The sequence below is a fragment of the Lepisosteus platostomus genome, chromosome 6 (assembly GCF_059453375.1).
Source record: "Lepisosteus platostomus isolate fLepPlt1 chromosome 6, fLepPlt1.hap1, whole genome shotgun sequence".
Classification (NCBI taxonomy): domain Eukaryota; kingdom Metazoa; phylum Chordata; class Actinopteri; order Semionotiformes; family Lepisosteidae; genus Lepisosteus; species Lepisosteus platostomus.
The window spans coordinates 16,388,307-16,405,804 of NC_142616.1; the positions used below are offsets into that span (position 1 = coordinate 16,388,307).

Here is a 17,498-nt window from a genome sequence, read left to right on the forward strand (position 1 = left end):
AGCTCAGAAACCAAAATAAACTGGAGATCAGCACACTCCTGCTGCTAAACCCGCGATTATTAGGATATTACCGCTGTCCTGAGACAGCTGCCCTTCGCCTGCAAGGCAGTCGGCTTTCTTGACTTATTGATGAAGGTCTGACGGGACGAGCGAATGACGCCTCCCCCCGTCCTCCAGCTCGCTGACAACACAAAAGCGGAAGAGTCGCTGTGGCTCGTTGGTCTAGGCGTATGATTCTCGCTTCGGGTGCGAGAGGTCCCGGGTTCAAATCCCGGACGAGCCCTTTTCCTCCTCTTCCTCACTCCTGGGAACTGATATCCACATCACCTCGCAGCGTCTGCTTACGGCAAACGATGGAAGGTGACTGATGACTGAAGGAGCCTGGTCAATCCTCATCACGTGGCACAATGCCAGCGTGCAGTCAGCTGTCCAAGGCGGCAACCTCGTTGCTCGTTCAAAAGAACACGTCCTGAAAACTCCTCACCGCTATGTGGTAAATGAGCACCGCGATCGCTTGTTGTCATGCGCCATTACTTGAGAAATGCAGAAGCAAAAACCGCCCTCTCTCAGCCACCGAAACGTGTGCGGGGCTCGCCTTGCGCTCTCTGCGCCTCGCATATTTGCGGAGCTGTCTGCTCTTCTTTCTGTTGAAGTACTCAAAATACTTCACCGTCCTGCAGAGCGTGATGTGCTCGCTGACAGCTTTCAATATTTGAAGGAAAACTACGAGCTTGATGGCTCGAATGGGAATGTTAAGCAATCGTTGATCAAACGCACGTCTTCTAAGGATTCGTGAGAGTATTCTCAGCATTGTTTTCACTCGGATATACTTTTCATTTGCTAAGCTGCCAAATCGGACGAGAAAATGCCGGAGACGCACTCGGTGCAGACTGAGGTGGGGAAGGAGGCGTGGCCCTTCAATACTTGACAGCTGAAGGACGTTGAGCGGAGGAGAACCTATCAGAAGTCGCAGAGGCTAAAGGAAAGCACCTGGCTCCCAGAGCTCCGGACTCGCACCTGGAGGATGCGGGCATCGATCCCGCTACCTCTCGCATGCTAAGCGAGCGCTCTACCATTTGAGCTAATCCCCCTCGCTTCAGGCTTCTCGGCATCATGTCTTACCGCCCGCTGCCCTTGGTCTGCAAGGCAGTCCTTTCAAGTGCGATGAAGACGCACGAATAGACCTTCCTTGCCTATTGTACGAGCTGAACTTTTGTGCTCCTCAATTCAATGCTCTTTCCATCAACTCATCTTGTCTTTTGACGCTTGGGGTTTTGCGCTCCTTTGACTCTCGGCATATCGGGTGACTTGAAACACTGAAGTTGTTGCTTACGGAGTGTGGAACATTGTTTTGCAACTGTCATGACGCTGTGTGAGCCTTTCATCGGCAACAGGGGCAGGCTGACAGCAGCGCCAGCGAAAGTTAGGGCAAATTTGTGGACTTAACTCTGAATGTGAGGGTTATGTAGGAAAGGGGTGCGGCTTTGCTCCTCTCCCGTGTAAAGGTGACGCTTTCCACGTGGTAGGCACGTAGACGTGGTTCTGAGCGAATAGTTGCTGTAAGTGTCTGAAAAGAGCAAGAAAGCGAGTGGCCCTGCCCCGTGTGAGGATCGAACTCAAGGCCATTCAGATTATGAGACTGACGCGCTACCTACTACGCCAACGAGGCCAGCTGCGGCACTCGGGCCGGAAAGTTTGCCTCACAGGGATTTCAGACGCCTGTTCCCTAATCTTGCGAGACCCGCTGCTGGGTGTTGCATTTGCCTTTTGATCTCACCCGAGACTTTGGGGCTTTGTTTCTGTCGCGAGTCTGTCTTTCACAGCTCACCTAGCACAAGTCTCTCTGGCTGAAATGGCCTCTCTGCTTCAGCATCGTGCCCTCACTCAGCCATTAAAAACATCACTCGGACCTCTGACATGCTGCCATGAAGTGTCAAGAGAGAGTGGCGGAGACGCACTTAAGCCAGAGAGAAGATGAAAAGGGGGCGTGGCTGCTAAACGCTCCACACTCTCCTCGCAAGGCGTGATCAGGGGTTAAAGGACACCTTTCGGCACACCGAGCGCTCAGCGTACACCTGGAGGATGCGGGCATCGATCCCGCTACCTCTCGCATGCAAAGCGAGCGCTCTACCATGTGAGCTAATCCCCCTCGCTGTCCCTTCCTCCTCGGCGTCGCCTTGTGCCGCTTGTTCCCCTCTTACCGGGCGCCGTCCACTGCCCTTCGCCTGCAAGGCAGTCGGCTTTCTTGACTTATTGATGAAGGTCTGACGGGACGAGCGAATGACGCCTCCCCCCGTCCTCCAGCTCGCTGACAACACAGAAGCGGAAGAGTCGCTGTGGCTCGTTGGTCTAGGCGTATGATTCTCGCTTTGGGTGCGAGAGGTCCCGGGTTCAAATCCCGGACGAGCCCTTTTCCTCTTCTTCCACACTCCTGGGACCTGATATCCACATCACCTCGCAGCGTCTGCTCACGGCAAACGATGGAAGGTGACTGATGACTGAAGGAGCCTGGTCAATCCTCATCACGTGGCACAATGCCAGCGTGCAGTCAGCTGTCCAAGGCGGCAACCTCGTTGCTCGTTCAAAAGAACACGTCCTGAAAACTCCTCACCGCTATGTGGTAAATGAGCACCGCGATCGCTTGTCGTCATGCGCCACTACTTGAGAAATGCAGAAGCAAAAACCGCCCTCTCTCAGCCACCGAAACGTGTGCGGGGCTCGCCTTGCGCTCTCTGCGCCTCGCATATTTGCGGAGCTGTCTGCTCTTCTTTCTGTTGAAGTACTCAAAATACTTCACCGTCCTGCAGAGCGTGATGTGCTCGCTGACAGCTTTCAATATTTGAAGGAAAACTACGAGCTTGATGGCTCGAATGTGAATGTTAAGCAATCGTTGATCAAACGCACGTCTTCTAAGGATTCGTGAGAGTATTCTCACCACCGTTTTCACTCGGATATACAGTGCCTTGCGAAAGTATTCGGCCCCCTTGAACTTTTCAACCTTTTGCCACATTTCAGGCTTCAAACATAAAGATATAATTTTTTTATTTTATGTGAAGAATCACCAACAAGTGGGACACAATTGTGAAGTGGAACGAAATCTATTGGATTTTTGAAACTTTTTTAACTAATAAAAAAATGAAAAGTGGGGCGTGCAAAATTATTCGGCCCCTTTACTTTCAGTGCAGCAAACTCACTCCAGAAGTTCAGCGAGGATCTCTGAATGATCCAATGTTTTCCTAAATGACTGATGGTGATAAATAGAATCCACCTGTGTGTAATCAAGTCTCTGTATAAATGCACCTGCTCTGTGATAGTCTCAAGGTTCTGTTGAAAGCGCAGAGAGCATCATGAAGACCAAGGAACACACCAGGCAGGTCCGTAATACTGTTGTGGAGAAGTTTAAAGCCGGATTTGGATACAAAAAGATTTCCCAAGCTTCAAACATCCCAAGGAGCACTGTGCAAGCGATCATCTTGAAATGGAAGGAGTATCAGACCACTGCAAATCTACCAAGACCTGGCCGTCCCTCTAAACTTTCAGCTCAGACAAGGAGAAGACTGATCAGAGATGCAGCCAAGAGGCCCATGATCACTCTGGATGAACTGCAGAGAACTACAGCTGAGGTGGGAGAGTCTGTCCATAGGACAACAATCAGTCTTACACTTCACAAATCTGGCCTTTATGGAAGAGTGGCAAGAAGAAAGCCATTTCTCAAAGATATCCATAAAAAGTCTCGTCTAAAGTTTGCCACAAGCCACCTGGGAGACACCCCAAACATGTGGAAGAAGGTGCTCTGGTCAGATGAAACCAAAATCGAACTTTTTGGCCACAATGCAAAACGATATGTTTGGCGTAAAAGCAACACAGCTCATCACCCTCAACACACCATCCCCACTGTCAAACATGGTGGTGGCAGCATCATGGTTTGGGCCTGCTTTTCTTCAGCAGGGACAGGGAAGATGGTTAAAATTGAGGGGAAGATGGATGCAGCCAAATACAGGACCATTCTGGATGAAAACCTGTTGGAGTCTGCAAAAGACCTGAAACTGGGACGGAGATTTATCTTCCAACAAGACAATGATCCCAAACATACAGCAAAATCTACAAAGGAATGGTTCACAAATAAACGTATCCAGGTGTTTGAATGGCCAAGTCAAAGTCCAGACCTGAATCCAATCGAGAATCTGTGGAAAGAGCTGAAAACTGCTCTTCACAAGCGCTCTCCATCCAACCTCACTGAGCTCAAGCTGTTTTGCAAGGAAGAATGGGCAAGAATTTCAGTCTCTCGATGTGCAAAACTGATAGAGACATACCCCAAGCGACTTGCAGCTGTAATCGCAGCAAAAGGTGGCTCTACAAAGTATTAACGCAAGGGGGCCGAATAATTTTGCACGCCCCACTTTTCATTTTTTTATTAGTTAAAAAAGTTTCAAAAATCCAATAGATTTCGTTCCACTTCACAATTGTGTCCCACTTGTTGGTGATTCTTCACATAAAATAAAAAATTTATATCTTTATGTTTGAAGCCTGAAATGTGGCAAAAGGTTGAAAAGTTCAAGGGGGCCGAATACTTTCGCAAGGCACTGTACTTTTCATTTGCTAAGCTGCCAAATCGGACGAGAAAATGCCGGAGACGCACTCGGTGCAGACTGAGGTGGGGAAGGAGGCGTGGCCCTTCAATGCTTGACAGCTGAAGGACGTTGAGCGGAGGAGAACCTATCAGAAGTCGCAGAGGCTAAAGGAGAGCACCTGGCTCCCAGAGCTCCAGACTCGCACCTGGAGGATGCGGGCATCGATCCCGCTACCTCTCGCATGCTAAGCGAGCGCTCTACCATTTGAGCTAATCCCCCTCGCTTCAGGCTTCTCGGCATCATGTCTTACCGCCCGCTGCCCTTGGTCTGCAAGGCAGTCCTTTCAAGTGCGATGAAGACGCACGAATAGACCTTCCTTGCCTATTGTACGAGCTGAACTTTTGTGCTCCTCAATTCAATGCTCTTTCCATCAACTCATCTTGTCTTTTGACGCTTGGGGTTTTGCGCTCCTTTGACTCTCGGCATATCGGGTGACTTGAAACACTGAAGTTGTTGCTTACGGAGTGTGGAACATTGTTTTGCAACTGTCATGACGCTGTGTGAGCCTTTCATCGGCAACAGGGGCAGGCTGACAGCAGCGCCAGCGAAAGTTAGGGCAAATTTGTGGACTTAACTCTGAATGTGAGGGTTATGTAGGAAAGGGGTGCGGCTTTGCTCCTCTCCCGTGTAAAGGTGACGCTTTCCACGTGGTAGGCACGCAGACGTGGTTCTGAGCGAATAGTTGCTGCAAGTGTCTGAAAAGAGCAAGAAAGCGAGTGGCCCTGCCCCGTGTGAGGATCGAACTCACGACCTTCAGATTATGAGACTGACGCGCTACCTACTACGCCAACGAGGCCAGCTGCGGCACTCGGGCCGGAAAGTTTGCCTCACAGGGATTTCAGACGCCTGTTCCCTAATCTTGCGACACCCGCTGCTGGGTGTTGCATTTGCCTTTTGATCTCACCCGAGACTTTGGGGCTTTGTTTCTGTCGCGAGTCTGTCTTTCACAGCTCACCTAGCACAAGTCTCTCTGGCTGAAATGGCCTCTCTGCTTCAGCATCGTGCCCTCACTCAGCCATTAAAAACATCACTCGGACCTCTGACATGCTGCCATGAAGTGTCAAGAGAGAGTGGCGGAGACGCACTTAAGCCAGAGAGAAGATGAAAAGGGGGCGTGGCTGCTAAACGCTTCATACTCTCCTCGCAAGGCGTGATCAGGGGTTAAAGGACACCTTTCGGCACACCGAGCGCTCAGCGTACACCTGGAGGATGCGGGCATCGATCCCGCTACCTCTCGCATGCAAAGCGAGCGCTCTACCATGTGAGCTAATCCCCCTCGCTGTCCCTTCCTCCTCGGCGTCGCCTTGTGCCGCTTGTTCCCCTCTTACCGGGCGCCGTCCACTGCCCTTCGCCTGCAAGGCAGTCGGCTTTCTTGACTTATTGATGAAGGTCTGACGGGACGAGCGAATGACGCCTCCCCCCGTCCTCCAGCTCGCTGACAACACAGAAGCGGAAGAGTCGCTGTGGCTCGTTGGTCTAGGCGTATGATTCTCGCTTCGGGTGCGAGAGGTCCCGGGTTCAAATCCCGGACGAGCCCTTTTCCTCCTCTTCCTCACTCCTGGGAACTGATATCCACATCACCTCGCAGCGTCTGCTTACGGCAAACGATGGAAGGTGACTGATGACTGAAGGAGCCTGGTCAATCCTCATCACGTGGCACAATGCCAGCGTGCAGTCAGCTGTCCAAGGCGGCAACCTCGTTGCTCGTTCAAAAGAACACGTCCTGAAAACTCCTCACCGCTATGTGGTAAATGAGCACCGCGATCGCTTGTCGTCATGCGCCACTACTTGAGAAATGCAGAAGCAAAAACCGCCCTCTCTCAGCCACCGAAACGTGTGCGGGGCTCGCCTTGCGCTCTCTGCGCCTCGCATATTTGCGGAGCTGTCTGCTCTTCTTTCTGTTGAAGTACTCAAAATACTTCACCGTCCTGCAGAGCGTGATGTGCTCGCTGACAGCTTTCAATATTTGAAGGAAAACTACGAGCTTGATGGCTCGAATGTGAATGTTAAGCAATCGTTGATCAAACGCACGTCTTCTAAGGATTCGTGAGAGTATTCTCACCACCGTTTTCACTCGGATATACAGTGCCTTGCGAAAGTATTCGGCCCCCTTGAACTTTTCAACCTTTTGCCACATTTCAGGCTTCAAACATAAAGATATAATTTTTTTATTTTATGTGAAGAATCACCAACAAGTGGGACACAATTGTGAAGTGGAACGAAATCTATTGGATTTTTGAAACTTTTTTAACTAATAAAAAAATGAAAAGTGGGGCGTGCAAAATTATTCGGCCCCTTTACTTTCAGTGCAGCAAACTCACTCCAGAAGTTCAGCGAGGATCTCTGAATGATCCAATGTTTTCCTAAATGACTGATGGTGATAAATAGAATCCACCTGTGTGTAATCAAGTCTCTGTATAAATGCACCTGCTCTGTGATAGTCTCAAGGTTCTGTTGAAAGCGCAGAGAGCATCATGAAGACCAAGGAACACACCAGGCAGGTCCGTAATACTGTTGTGGAGAAGTTTAAAGCCGGATTTGGATACAAAAAGATTTCCCAAGCTTCAAACATCCCAAGGAGCACTGTGCAAGCGATCATCTTGAAATGGAAGGAGTATCAGACCACTGCAAATCTACCAAGACCTGGCCGTCCCTCTAAACTTTCAGCTCAGACAAGGAGAAGACTGATCAGAGATGCAGCCAAGAGGCCCATGATCACTCTGGATGAACTGCAGAGAACTACAGCTGAGGTGGGAGAGTCTGTCCATAGGACAACAATCAGTCTTACACTGCACAAATCTGGCCTTTATGGAAGAGTGGCAAGAAGAAAGCCATTTCTCAAAGATATCCATAAAAAGTCTCGTCTAAAGTTTGCCACAAGCCACCTGGGAGACACCCCAAACATGTGGAAGAAGGTGCTCTGGTCAGATGAAACCAAAATCGAACTTTTTGGCCACAATGCAAAACGATATGTTTGGCGTAAAAGCAACACAGCTCATCACCCTCAACACACCATCCCCACTGTCAAACATGGTGGTGGCAGCATCATGGTTTGGGCCTGCTTTTCTTCAGCAGGGACAGGGAAGATGGTTAAAATTGAGGGGAAGATGGATGCAGCCAAATACAGGACCATTCTGGATGAAAACCTGTTGGAGTCTGCAAAAGACCTGAAACTGGGACGGAGATTTATCTTCCAACAAGACAATGATCCCAAACATACAGCAAAATCTACAAAGGAATGGTTCACAAATAAACGTATCCAGGTGTTTGAATGGCCAAGTCAAAGTCCAGACCTGAATCCAATCGAGAATCTGTGGAAAGAGCTGAAAACTGCTCTTCACAAGCGCTCTCCATCCAACCTCACTGAGCTCAAGCTGTTTTGCAAGGAAGAATGGGCAAGAATTTCAGTCTCTCGATGTGCAAAACTGATAGAGACATACCCCAAGCGACTTGCAGCTGTAATCGCAGCAAAAGGTGGCTCTACAAAGTATTAACGCAAGGGGGCCGAATAATTTTGCACGCCCCACTTTTCATTTTTTTATTAGTTAAAAAAGTTTCAAAAATCCAATAGATTTCGTTCCACTTCACAATTGTGTCCCACTTGTTGGTGATTCTTCACATAAAATAAAAAATTTATATCTTTATGTTTGAAGCCTGAAATGTGGCAAAAGGTTGAAAAGTTCAAGGGGGCCGAATACTTTCGCAAGGCACTGTACTTTTCATTTGCTAAGCTGCCAAATCGGACGAGAAAATGCCGGAGACGCACTCGGTGCAGACTGAGGTGGGGAAGGAGGCGTGGCCCTTCAATGCTTGACAGCTGAAGGACGTTGAGCGGAGGAGAACCTATCAGAAGTCGCAGAGGCTAAAGGAGAGCACCTGGCTCCCAGAGCTCCAGACTCACACCTGGAGGATGCGGGCATCGATCCCGCTACCTCTCGCATGCTAAGCGAGCGCTCTACCATTTGAGCTAATCCCCCTCGCTTCAGGCTTCTCGGCATCATGTCTTACCGCCCGCTGCCCTTGGTCTGCAAGGCAGTCCTTTCAAGTGCGATGAAGACGCACGAATAGACCTTCCTTGCCTATTGTACGAGCTGAACTTTTGTGCTCCTCAATTCAATGCTCTTTCCATCAACTCATCTTGTCTTTTGACGCTTGGGGTTTTGCGCTCCTTTGACTCTCGGCATATCGGGTGACTTGAAACACTGAAGTTGTTGCTTACGGAGTGTGGAACATTGTTTTGCAACTGTCATGACGCTGTGTGAGCCTTTCATCGGCAACAGGGGCAGGCTGACAGCAGCGCCAGCGAAAGTTAGGGCAAATTTGTGGACTTAACTCTGAATGTGAGGGTTATGTAGGAAAGGGGTGCGGCTTTGCTCCTCTCCCGTGTAAAGGTGACGCTTTCCACGTGGTAGGCACGCAGACGTGGTTCTGAGCGAATAGTTGCTGCAAGTGTCTGAAAAGAGCAAGAAAGCGAGTGGCCCTGCCCCGTGTGAGGATCGAACTCACGACCTTCAGATTATGAGACTGACGCGCTACCGACTACGCCAACGAGGCCAGCTGCGGCACTCGGGCCGGAAAGTTTGCCTCACAGGGATTTCAGACGCCTGTTCCCTAATCTTGCGACACCCGCTGCTGGGTGTTGCATTTGCCTTTTGATCTCACCCGAGACTTTGGGGCTTTGTTTCTGTCGCGAGTCTGTCTTTCACAGCTCACCTAGCACAAGTCTCTCTGGCTGAAATGGCCTCTCTGCTTCAGCATCGTGCCCTCACTCAGCCATTAAAAACATCACTCGGACCTCTGACATGCTGCCATGAAGTGTCAAGAGAGAGTGACGGAGACGCACTTAAGCCAGAGAGAAGATGAAAAGGGGGCGTGGCTGCTAAACGCTCCACACTCTCCTCGCAAGGCGTGATCAGGGGTTAAAGGACACCTTTCGGCACACCGAGCGCTCAGCGTACACCTGGAGGATGCGGGCATCGATCCCGCTACCTCTCGCATGCAAAGCGAGCGCTCTACCATGTGAGCTAATCCCCCTCACTGTGCCTTCCTCCTCGGCGTCGCCTTGTGCCGCTTGTTCCCCTCTTACCGGGCGCCGTCCACTGCCCTTCGCCTGCAAGGCAGTCGGCTTTCTTGACTTATTGATGAAGGTCTGACGGGACGAGCGAATGACGCCTCCCCCCGTCCTCCAACTCGCTGACAACACAGAAGCAGAAGAGTTGCTGTGGCTCGTTGGTCTAGGCGTATGATTCTCGCTTTGGGTGCGAGAGGTCCCGGGTTCAAATCCCGGATGAACCCTTTTCCTCTTCTTCCACACTCCTGGGACCTGATATCCACATCACCTCGCAGCGTCTGCTCACGGCAAACGATGGAAGGTGACTGATGACTGAAGGAGCCTGGTCAATCCTCATCACGTGGCACAATGACAGCGTGCAGTCAGCTGTCCAAGGCGGCAACCTCGTTGCTCGTTCAAAAGAACACGTCCTGAAAACTCCTCACCGCTATGTGGTAAATGAGCACCGCGATCGCTTGTCGTCATGCGCCATTACTTGAGAAATGCAGAAGCAAAAACCGCCCTCTCTCAGCCACCGAAACGTGTGCGGGGCTCGCCTTGCGCTCTCTGCGCCTCGCATATTTGTGGGGCTGTCTGCTCTTCTTTCTGTTGAAGAACTCCAAATACTTCACCGTCCTGCAGAGCGTGATGTGCTCGCTGACAGCTTTCAATATTTGAAGGAAAACTACGAGCTTGATGGCTCGAATGTGAATGTTAAGCAATCGTTGATCAAACGCACGTCTTCTAAGGATTCGTGAGAGTATTCTCACCACCGTTTTCACTCGGATATACTTTTCATTTGCTAAGCTGCCAAATCGGACGAGAAAATGCCGGAGACGCACTCGGTGCAGACTGAGGTGGGGAAGGAGGCGTGGCCCTTCAATGCTTGACAGCTGAAGGACGTTGAGCGGAGGAGAACCTATCAGAAGTCGCAGAGGTTAAAGGAGAGCACCTGGCTCCCAGAGCTCCAGACTCGCACCTGGAGGATGCGGGCATCGATCCCGCTACCTCTCGCATGCTAAGCGAGCGCTCTACCATTTGAGCTAATCCCCCTCGCTTCAGGCTTCTCGGCATCATGTCTTACCGCCCGCTGCCCTTGGTCTGCAAGGCAGTCCTTTCAAGTGCGATGAAGACGCACGAATAGACCTTCCTTGCCTATTGTACGAGCTGAACTTTTGTGCTCCTCAATTCAATGCTCTTTCCATCAACTCATCTTGTCTTTTGACGCTTGGGGTTTTGCGCTCCTTTGACTCTCGGCATATCGGGTGACTTGAAACACTGAAGTTGTTGCTTACGGAGTGTGGAACATTGTTTTGCAACTGTCATGACGCTGTGTGAGCCTTTCATCGGCAACAGGGGCAGGCTGACAGCAGCGCCAGCGAAAGTTAGGGCAAATTTGTGGACTTAACTCTGAATGTGAGGGTTATGTAGGAAAGGGGTGCGGCTTTGCTCCTCTCCCGTGTAAAGGTGACGCTTTCCACGTGGTAGGCACGCAGACGTGGTTCTGAGCGAATAGTTGCTGCAAGTGTCTGAAAAGAGCAAGAAAGCGAGTGGCCCTGCCCCGTGTGAGGATCGAACTCACGACCTTCAGATTATGAGACTGACGCGCTACCTACTACGCCAACGAGGCCAGCTGCGGCACTCGGGCCGGAAAGTTTGCCTCACAGGGATTTCAGACGCCTGTTCCCTAATCTTGCGACACCCGCTGCTGGGTGTTGCATTTGCCTTTTGATCTCACCCGAGACTTTGGGGCTTTGTTTCTGTCGCGAGTCTGTCTTTCACAGCTCACCTAGCACAAGTCTCTCTGGCTGAAATGGCCTCTCTGCTTCAGCATCGTGCCCTCACTCAGCCATTAAAAACATCACTCGGACCTCTGACATGCTGCCATGAAGTGTCAAGAGAGAGTGGCGGAGACGCACTTAAGCCAGAGAGAAGATGAAAAGGGGGCGTGGCTGCTAAACGCTTCATACTCTCCTCGCAAGGCGTGATCAGGGGTTAAAGGACACCTATCGGCACACCGAGCGCTCAGCGTACACCTGGAGGATGCGGGCATCGATCCCGCTACCTCTCGCATGCAAAGCGAGCGCTCTACCATGTGAGCTAATCCCCCTCGCTGTCCCTTCCTCCTCGGCGTCGCCTTGTGCCGCTTGTTCCCCTCTTACCGGGCGCCGTCCACTGCCCTTCGCCTGCAAGGCAGTCGGCTTTCTTGACTTATTGATGAAGGTCTGACGGGACGAGCGAATGACGCCTCCCCCCGTCCTCCAGCTCGCTGACAACACAGAAGCGGAAGAGTCGCTGTGGCTCGTTGGTCTAGGCGTATGATTCTCGCTTCGGGTGCGAGAGGTCCCGGGTTCAAATCCCGGACGAGCCCTTTTCCTCCTCTTCCTCACTCCTGGGAACTGATATCCACATCACCTCGCAGCGTCTGCTTACGGCAAACGATGGAAGGTGACTGATGACTGAAGGAGCCTGGTCAATCCTCATCACGTGGCACAATGCCAGCGTGCAGTCAGCTGTCCAAGGCGGCAACCTCGTTGCTCGTTCAAAAGAACACGTCCTGAAAACTCCTCACCGCTATGTCGTAAATGAGCACCGCGATCGCTTGTTGTCATGCGCCATTACTTGAGAAATGCAGAAGCAAAAACCGCCCTCTCTCAGCCACCGAAACGTGTGCGGGGCTCGCCTTGCGCTCTCTGCGCCTCGCATATTTGCGGAGCTGTCTGCTCTTCTTTCTGTTGAAGTACTCAAAATACTTCACCGTCCTGCAGAGCGTGATGTGCTCGCTGACAGCTTTCAATATTTGAAGGAAAACTACGAGCTTGATGGCTCGAATGGGAATGTTAAGCAATCGTTGATCAAACGCACGTCTTCTAAGGATTCGTGAGAGTATTCTCAGCATTGTTTTCACTCGGATATACTTTTCATTTGCTAAGCTGCCAAATCGGACGAGAAAATGCCGGAGACGCACTCGGTGCAGACTGAGGTGGGGAAGGAGGCGTGGCCCTTCAATACTTGACAGCTGAAGGACGTTGAGCGGAGGAGAACCTATCAGAAGTCGCAGAGGTTAAAGGAGAGCACCTGGCTCCCAGAGCTCCAGACTCGCACCTGGAGGATGCGGGCATCGATCCCGCTACTTCTCGCATGCTAAGCGAGCGCTCTACCATTTGAGCTAATCCCCCTCACTTCAAGCTTCTCGCCATCATGTCTTACCGCCCGCTGCCCTTGGTCTGCAAGGCAGTCCTTTCAAGTGCGATGAAGACGCACGAATAGACCTTCGTTGCCTATTGTACGAGCTGAACTTTTGTGCTCCTCAATTCAATGCTCTTTCCATCAACTCATCTTGTCTTTTGACGCTTGGGGTTTTGCGCTCCTTTGACTCTCGGCATATCGGGTGACTTGAAACACTGAAGTTGTTGCTTACGGAGTGTGGAACATTGTTTTGCAACTGTCATGACGCTGTGTGAGCCTTTCATCGGCAACAGGGGCAGGCTGACAGCAGCGCCAGCGAAAGTGAGGGCAAATTTGGGGATTTAACTCTGAATGTGAGTGTTATGTAGGAAAGGGGTGCGGCTTTGCTCCTCTCCCGTGTAAAGGTGACGCTTTCCACGTGGTAGGCACGCAGACGTGGTTCTGAGCGAATAGTTGCTGCAAGTGTCTGAAAAGAGCAAGAAAGCAAGTGGCCCTGCCCCGTGTGAGGATCGAACTCACGACCTTCAGATTATGAGACTGACGCGCTACCTACTACGCCAACGAGGCCAGCTGCGGTGTTCGGGCCGGAAAGTTTGCCTCACGGGGATTTCAGACGCCTGTTCCCTAATCTTGCGACACCCTCTGCTGGGTGTTGCATTTGCCTTTTGATCTCACCCGAGACTTTGGGGCTTTGTTTCTGTCGCGAGTCTGTCTTTCACAGCTCACCTAGCACAAGTCTCTCTGGCTGAAATGGCCTCTCTGCTTCAGCGTCGTGCCCTCACTCAGCCATTAAAAACATCACTCGGACCCCTGACATGCTGCCATGAAGTGTCAAGAGAGAGTGGCGGAGACGCACTTAAACCAGAGAGAAGATGAAAAGGGGGCGTGGCTGCCAAACGCTTCACACTCTCCTCGCAAGGCGTGATCAGGGGTTAAAGGACACCTCTCGGCACACCGAGCGCTCAGCGTACACCTGGCGGATGCGGGCATCGATCCCGCTTCCTCTCGCATGCAAAGCAAGCGCTCTACCATGTGAGCTAATCCCCCTCGCTGTGCCTTCCTCCTCGGCGTCGCCTTGTGCCGCTTGTTCCCCTCTTACCGGGCGCCGTCCAATGCCCTTCGCCTGCAAGGCAGTCGGCTTTCTTGACTAATTGATGAAGGTCTGACGGGACGAGCGAATGACGCCTCCCCCCGTCCTCCAGCTCGCTGACAACACAAAAGCGGAAGAGTCGCTGTGGCTCGTTGGTCTAGGCGTATGATTCTCGCTTCGGGTGCGAGAGGTCCCGGGTTCAAATCCCGGACGAGCCCTTTTCCTCCTCTTCCTCACTCCTGGGAACTGATATCCACATCACCTCGCAGCGTCTGCTTACGGCAAACGATGGAAGGTGACTGATGACTGAAGGAGCCTGGTCAATCCTCATCACGTGGCACAATGCCAGCGTGCAGTCAGCTGTCCAAGGCGGCAACCTCGTTGCTCGTTCAAAAGAACACGTCCTGAAAACTCCTCACCGCTATGTCGTAAATGAGCACCGCGATCGCTTGTTGTCATGCGCCATTACTTGAGAAATGCAGAAGCAAAAACCGCCCTCTCTCAGCCACCGAAACGTGTGCGGGGCTCGCCTTGCGCTCTCTGCGCCTCGCATATTTGCGGAGCTGTCTGCTCTTCTTTCTGTTGAAGTACTCAAAATACTTCACCGTCCTGCAGAGCGTGATGTGCTCGCTGACAGCTTTCAATATTTGAAGGAAAACTACGAGCTTGATGGCTCGAATGGGAATGTTAAGCAATCGTTGATCAAACGCACGTCTTCTAAGGATTCGTGAGAGTATTCCCAGCATTGTTTTCACTCGGATATACTTTTCATTTGCTAAGCTGCCAAATCGGACGAGAAAATGGCGGAGACGCACTCGGTGCAGACTGAGGTGGGGAAGGAGGCGTGGCCCTTCAATACTTGACAGCTGAAGGACGTTGAGCGGAGGAGAACCTATCAGAAGTCGCAGAGGCTAAAGGAGAGCACCTGGCTCCCAGAGCTCTAGACTCGCACCTGGAGGATGCGGGCATCGATCCCGCTACCTCTCGCATGCTAAGCGAGCGCTCTACCATTTGAGCTAATCCCCCTCGCTTCAGGCTTCTCGGCATCATGTCTTACCGCCCGCTGCCCTTGGTCTGCAAGGCAGTCCTTTCAAGTGCGATGAAGACGCACGAATAGACCTTCCTTGCCTACTGTACGAGCTGAACTTTTGTGCTCCTCAATTCAATGCTCTTTCCATCAACTCATCTTGTCTTTTGACGCTTGGGGTTTTGCGCTCCTTTGACTCTCGGCATATCGGGTGACTTGAAACACTGAAGTTGTTGCTTACGGAGTGTGGAACATTGTTTTGCAACTGTCATGACGCTGTGTGAGCCTTTCATCGGCAACAGGGGCAGGCTGACAGCAGCGCCAGCGAAAGTTAGGGCAAATTTGGGGATTTAACTCTGAATGTGAGTGTTATGTAGGAAAGGGGTGCGGCTTTGCTCCTCTCCCGTGTAAAGGTGACGCTTTCCACGTGGTAGGCACGCAGACGTGGTTCTGAGCGAATAGTTGCTGCAAGTGTCTGAAAAGAGCAAGAAAGCAAGTGGCCCTGCCCCGTGTGAGGATCGAACTCACGACCTTCAGATTATGAGACTGACGCGCTACCTACTACGCCAACGAGGCCAGCTGCGGTGCTCGGGCCGGAAAGTTTGCCTCACAGGGATTTCAGACGCCTGTTCCCTAATCTTGCGACACCCTCTGCTGGGTGTTGCATTTGCCTTTTGATCTCACCCGAGACTTTGGGGCTTTGTTTCTGTGGCGAGTCTGTCTTTCACAGCTCACCTAGCACAAGTCTCTCTGGCTGAAATGGCCTCTCTGCTTCAGCGTCGTCCCCTCACTCAGCCATTAAAAACATCACTCGGACCCCTGACATGCTGCCATGAAGTGTCAAGAGAGAGTGGCGGAGACGCACTTAAACCAGAGAGAAGATGGAAAGGGGGCGTGGCTGCTAAACGCTTCACACTCTCCTCGCAAGGCGTGATCAGGGGTTAAAGGACACCTCTCGGCACACCGAGCCCTCAGCGTACACCTGGAGGATGCGGGCATCGATCCCGCTACCTCTCGCATGCAAAGCGAGCGCTCTACCATGTGAGCTAATCCCCCTCGCTGTGCCTTCCTCCTCGGCGTCGCCTTGTGCCGCTTGTTCCCCTCTTACCGGGCGCCGTCCACTGCCCTTCGCCTGCAAGGCAGTCGGCTTTCTTGACTTATTGATGAAGGTCTGACGGGACGAGCGAATGACGCCTCCCCCCGTCCTCCAGCTCGCTGACAACACAAAAGCGGAAGAGTCGCTGTGGCTTGTTGGTCTAGGCGTATGATTCTCGCTTCGGGTGCGAGAGGTCCTGGGTTCAAATCCCGGACGAGCCCTTTTCCTCCTCTTCCTCACTCCTGGGAACTGATATCCACATCACCTCGCAGCGTCTGCTTACGGCAAACGATGGAAGGTGACTGATGACTGAAGGAGCCTGGTCAATCCTCATCACGTGGCACAATGACAGCGTGCAGTCAGCTGTCCAAGGCGGCAACCTCGTTGCTCGTTCAAAAGAACACGTCCTGAAAACTCCTCACCGCTATGTGGTAAATGAGCACCGCGATCGCTTGTCGTCATGCGCCATTACTTGAGAAATGCAGAAGCAAAAACCGCCCTCTCTCAGCCACCGAAACGTGTGCGGGGCTCGCCTTGCGTATTTGTGGAGCTGTCTGCTCTTCTTTCTGTTGAAGTACTCAAAATACTTCACCGTCCTGCAGAGCGTGATGTGCTCGCTGACAGCTTTCAATATTTGAAGGAAAACTACGAGCTTGATGGCTCGAATGTGAATGTTAAGCAATCGTTGATCAAACGCAAGGATTCGTGAGAGTATTCTCACCACCGTTTTCACTCGGATATACTTTTCATTTGCTAAGCTGCCAAATCGGACGAGAAAATGTTGGAGATGCACTCGGTGCAGACTGAGGTGGGGAAGGAGGCGTGGCCCTTCAATGCTTGACAGCTGAAGGACGTTGAGCGGAGGAGAACCTATCAGAAGTCACAGAGGCTAAAGGAGAGCACCTGGCTCCCAGAGCTCCAGAGTCGCACCTGGAGGATGCGGGCATCGATCCCGCTACCTCTCGCATGCTAAGCGAGCGCTCTACCATTTGAGCTAATCCCCCTCGCTTCAGGCCTCTCGGCATCATGTCTTACCGCCCGCTGTCCTTGGTCTGCAAGGCAGTCCTTTCAAGTGCGATGAAGACGCACGAATAGACCTTCCTTGCCTATTGTACGAGCTGAACTTTTGTGCTCCTCAATTCAATGCTCTTTCTATCAACTCATCTTGTCTTTTGACGCTTGGGGTTTTGCGCTCCTTTGACTCTCGGCATATCGGGTGACTTGAAACACTGAAGTTGTTGCTTACGGAGTGTGGAACATTGTTTTGCAACTGTCATGACGCTGTGTGAGCCTTTCATCGGCAACAGGGGCAGGCTGACAGCAGCTCCAGCGAAAGTTAGGGCAAATTTGTGGACTTAACTCTGAATGTGAGTGTTATGTAGGAAAGGGGTGCGGCTTTGCTCCTCTCCCGTGTA

At 51.7% G+C, this 17,498-nt stretch overlaps 22 non-coding genes across 22 annotated transcripts; 5 read left to right on the forward strand and 17 right to left on the reverse strand.

Moving 5' to 3' along the window:
• The first annotated feature begins 211 nt into the window (after positions 1 to 211).
• On the forward strand, positions 212 to 283 carry trnap-cgg (transfer RNA proline (anticodon CGG)). Its single transcript has one exon. It is a non-coding gene; the product is annotated as a tRNA-Pro (tRNA).
• A 735-nt stretch (positions 284 to 1,018) lies between these two features.
• Positions 1,019 to 1,091, reverse strand: trnaa-agc (transfer RNA alanine (anticodon AGC)). The gene has a single exon. It is a non-coding gene; the product is annotated as a tRNA-Ala (tRNA).
• A 504-nt stretch (positions 1,092 to 1,595) lies between these two features.
• trnam-cau (transfer RNA methionine (anticodon CAU)) lies at positions 1,596 to 1,669 on the reverse strand. The gene has a single exon. It is a non-coding gene; the product is annotated as a tRNA-Met (tRNA).
• Positions 1,670 to 2,076: 407 nt separating this feature from the next.
• On the reverse strand, positions 2,077 to 2,149 carry trnaa-ugc (transfer RNA alanine (anticodon UGC)). The gene has a single exon. It is a non-coding gene; the product is annotated as a tRNA-Ala (tRNA).
• Positions 2,150 to 2,338: 189 nt separating this feature from the next.
• On the forward strand, positions 2,339 to 2,410 carry trnap-ugg (transfer RNA proline (anticodon UGG)). Its single transcript has one exon. It is a non-coding gene; the product is annotated as a tRNA-Pro (tRNA).
• Positions 2,411 to 4,777: 2,367 nt separating this feature from the next.
• Positions 4,778 to 4,850, reverse strand: trnaa-agc (transfer RNA alanine (anticodon AGC)). Its single transcript has one exon. It is a non-coding gene; the product is annotated as a tRNA-Ala (tRNA).
• A 504-nt stretch (positions 4,851 to 5,354) lies between these two features.
• On the reverse strand, positions 5,355 to 5,427 carry trnam-cau (transfer RNA methionine (anticodon CAU)). Its single transcript has one exon. It is a non-coding gene; the product is annotated as a tRNA-Met (tRNA).
• Positions 5,428 to 5,834: 407 nt separating this feature from the next.
• On the reverse strand, positions 5,835 to 5,907 carry trnaa-ugc (transfer RNA alanine (anticodon UGC)). The gene has a single exon. It is a non-coding gene; the product is annotated as a tRNA-Ala (tRNA).
• Positions 5,908 to 6,096: 189 nt separating this feature from the next.
• Positions 6,097 to 6,168, forward strand: trnap-cgg (transfer RNA proline (anticodon CGG)). Its single transcript has one exon. It is a non-coding gene; the product is annotated as a tRNA-Pro (tRNA).
• Positions 6,169 to 8,535: 2,367 nt separating this feature from the next.
• Positions 8,536 to 8,608, reverse strand: trnaa-agc (transfer RNA alanine (anticodon AGC)). Its single transcript has one exon. It is a non-coding gene; the product is annotated as a tRNA-Ala (tRNA).
• A 504-nt stretch (positions 8,609 to 9,112) lies between these two features.
• trnam-cau (transfer RNA methionine (anticodon CAU)) lies at positions 9,113 to 9,185 on the reverse strand. Its single transcript has one exon. It is a non-coding gene; the product is annotated as a tRNA-Met (tRNA).
• A 407-nt stretch (positions 9,186 to 9,592) lies between these two features.
• Positions 9,593 to 9,665, reverse strand: trnaa-ugc (transfer RNA alanine (anticodon UGC)). The gene has a single exon. It is a non-coding gene; the product is annotated as a tRNA-Ala (tRNA).
• Positions 9,666 to 10,661: 996 nt separating this feature from the next.
• On the reverse strand, positions 10,662 to 10,734 carry trnaa-agc (transfer RNA alanine (anticodon AGC)). Its single transcript has one exon. It is a non-coding gene; the product is annotated as a tRNA-Ala (tRNA).
• A 504-nt stretch (positions 10,735 to 11,238) lies between these two features.
• On the reverse strand, positions 11,239 to 11,311 carry trnam-cau (transfer RNA methionine (anticodon CAU)). The gene has a single exon. It is a non-coding gene; the product is annotated as a tRNA-Met (tRNA).
• Positions 11,312 to 11,718: 407 nt separating this feature from the next.
• trnaa-ugc (transfer RNA alanine (anticodon UGC)) lies at positions 11,719 to 11,791 on the reverse strand. Its single transcript has one exon. It is a non-coding gene; the product is annotated as a tRNA-Ala (tRNA).
• A 189-nt stretch (positions 11,792 to 11,980) lies between these two features.
• trnap-cgg (transfer RNA proline (anticodon CGG)) lies at positions 11,981 to 12,052 on the forward strand. The gene has a single exon. It is a non-coding gene; the product is annotated as a tRNA-Pro (tRNA).
• A 1,312-nt stretch (positions 12,053 to 13,364) lies between these two features.
• trnam-cau (transfer RNA methionine (anticodon CAU)) lies at positions 13,365 to 13,437 on the reverse strand. The gene has a single exon. It is a non-coding gene; the product is annotated as a tRNA-Met (tRNA).
• Positions 13,438 to 14,106: 669 nt separating this feature from the next.
• On the forward strand, positions 14,107 to 14,178 carry trnap-cgg (transfer RNA proline (anticodon CGG)). The gene has a single exon. It is a non-coding gene; the product is annotated as a tRNA-Pro (tRNA).
• Positions 14,179 to 14,913: 735 nt separating this feature from the next.
• On the reverse strand, positions 14,914 to 14,986 carry trnaa-agc (transfer RNA alanine (anticodon AGC)). The gene has a single exon. It is a non-coding gene; the product is annotated as a tRNA-Ala (tRNA).
• A 504-nt stretch (positions 14,987 to 15,490) lies between these two features.
• Positions 15,491 to 15,563, reverse strand: trnam-cau (transfer RNA methionine (anticodon CAU)). Its single transcript has one exon. It is a non-coding gene; the product is annotated as a tRNA-Met (tRNA).
• A 407-nt stretch (positions 15,564 to 15,970) lies between these two features.
• trnaa-ugc (transfer RNA alanine (anticodon UGC)) lies at positions 15,971 to 16,043 on the reverse strand. Its single transcript has one exon. It is a non-coding gene; the product is annotated as a tRNA-Ala (tRNA).
• A 971-nt stretch (positions 16,044 to 17,014) lies between these two features.
• Positions 17,015 to 17,087, reverse strand: trnaa-agc (transfer RNA alanine (anticodon AGC)). Its single transcript has one exon. It is a non-coding gene; the product is annotated as a tRNA-Ala (tRNA).
• Between the last annotated feature and the right edge of the window lie 411 nt (positions 17,088 to 17,498).